The sequence below is a fragment of the Accipiter gentilis genome, chromosome 37 (assembly GCF_929443795.1).
Source record: "Accipiter gentilis chromosome 37, bAccGen1.1, whole genome shotgun sequence".
In the NCBI taxonomy this organism is placed as follows: domain Eukaryota; kingdom Metazoa; phylum Chordata; class Aves; order Accipitriformes; family Accipitridae; genus Astur; species Astur gentilis.
Genome location: NC_064916.1, coordinates 273060 through 275082, shown reverse-complemented (window position 1 = coordinate 275082; position 2023 = coordinate 273060). Strand labels below are relative to the sequence as shown.

At 64.6% G+C, this 2023-nt stretch overlaps 1 long non-coding RNA gene across 2 annotated transcripts; it reads left to right on the top strand.

The window, feature by feature from the left end:
• Nucleotides 1–203: 203 nt before the first annotated feature.
• Nucleotides 204–677, top strand: LOC126035145 (uncharacterized). 2 transcript variants are annotated; one of them, XR_007504831.1, is made up of 3 exons: nt 204–340; nt 509–543; nt 581–677. It is a non-coding gene; the product is annotated as an uncharacterized LOC126035145 (long non-coding RNA). The 2 variants fall into 2 exon arrangements; XR_007504832.1 differs by lacking the exon at nt 509–543 and having other exon boundaries at nt 204–412.
• Nucleotides 678–2023: the final 1346 nt, after the last annotated feature.

Here is a 2023-nt window from a genome sequence, read left to right as displayed (position 1 = left end):
GTGGGGGGCAGCCGGGGGGCGGGGGGGGGAGGGGCGGCGGCCCAACCCAGGAATGCGGGGCGGCCGCCCCCACCCCCGCTCACCTTGGGCGCGCGCCCCTCCCCCCACCCCCAAATTATGGGGGACACGGGTGGGGTGGGGCCGCCCCGCCCCCGCCCTCAGCGGGAACCCCGCGGGGTCACGACCCACGGGAGGGAGGGGGGGGGGGAGGGGCTGCCCCACGGCGACCCATAGACGGGACCCCCGCGTCCAGCCCCACAGGCCAGATCCTGCCCCACATCTCCCCATAGAATGGACCCCCGTCTCCTGCCCCACATCTCCCCACAGACGAGACCCCTGCGTCCAGCCCCACATCTCCCCATAGACGGGACCCCTGTGTCCGGCCCCACATCTCCCTATAGAAAGGACAAAGGTGTCCCAGCCCCACATCTCCCCATAGAAGAGACCCCCGTATCCAGCCCCACAACTCCCCATAGACGGGACCCCTGTGTCCAGCCCCACAGACCAGATTCTGCCCCACATCTCCCCACAGACGAGACCCCCGTGTCCAGCCCCACATCTCCCCATAGAAAGGACAAAGTTGTCCCAGCCCCACATCTCCCCATAGAAGAGACCCCCGTGTCCAGCCCCACATCTCCCCATAGAAGAGACCCCCATCTCCAGCCCCACATCTCCCCATAGACGGGACCCCCGCGTCCAGCCCCACAGACCAGATTCTGCCCCACATCTCCCCACAGACAAGACCCCCGTGTCCGGCCCCACATCTCCCTATAGAAAGGACAAAGGTGTCCCAGCCCCACATCTCCCCATAGAAGAGACCCCCGTGTCCAGCCCCACATCTCCCCATAGAAGAGACCCCCATCTCCAGCCCCACATCTCCCCATAGACGGGACCCCCGCGTCCAGCCCCACAGGCCAGATCCTGCCCCACATCTCCCCATAGAATGGACCCCCGTCTCCTGCCCCACATCTCCCCACAGACGAGACCCCCGTGTCCAGCCCCACATCTCCCCATAGACGGGACCCCTGTGTCCGGCCCCACATCTCCCTATAGAAAGGACAAAGTTGTCCCAGCCCCACATCTCCCCATAGAACAGACCCACACATCCCAGCCCCACATCTCCCCATAGAAGAGACCCCCGTGTCCAGCCCCACATCTCCCCATAGAAGAGACCCCCGTGTCCAGCCCCACAACTCCCCATAGAAGAGACCCCTGTGTCCAGCCCCACAGACCAGATTCTGCCCCACATCTCCCCACAGACGAGACCCCCATCTCCAGCCCCACATCTCCCCATAGAAAGGACAAAGGTGTCCCAGCCCCACATCTCCCCATAGAATAGACCCCCATCTCCAGCCCCACATCTCCCCATAGAAGAGACCCACATCTCCCCGCCCCACATCTCCCCATAGAAGGGATTTTGGTGTCCTGCCCCACATCTCCCCATAGAACAGACCCCCATCTCCTGCCCCACATCTCCCCATAGAGGGGACCCCCATCTCCCAGCCCCACATCTCCCCATAGACAGGACCAGGGTGTTTGTGCCCCACATCTCCCTATGGGAGGCACCGGGGTGTCCCAGCCCCACATCTCCCCGTAGAGCAGCCCCCCACCTCCAGCCCCACATCTCCCCATAGAACAGACCATCTCCAGCCCCACATCTCCCCACAGACGAGACCCCCGTGTCCAGCCCCACATCTCCCCATAGACAGGACCGGGGCGGTTGTGCCCCACATCTCCCTGTAGGAGGCACCGGGGTGTCCCAGCCCCACATCTCCCCGTAGAGCAGCCCCCCACCTCCAGCCCCACATCTCCCCATAGAGGGGACCCACAAGTCCAGCCCCACACCTCCCCATAGAAGAGACCCCCACCTCCAGCCCCACATCTCCCCATAGACGGCACCCGGGCGTTTGTTCCCCACATCTCCCCATGGAAAAGATCCAGGTGTTCCAGCCCCACATCTCCCCATAGAAGAGACCCCCGTGTCCGGCCCCACACCACCCCACAGACCAGATTCTGCCCCACA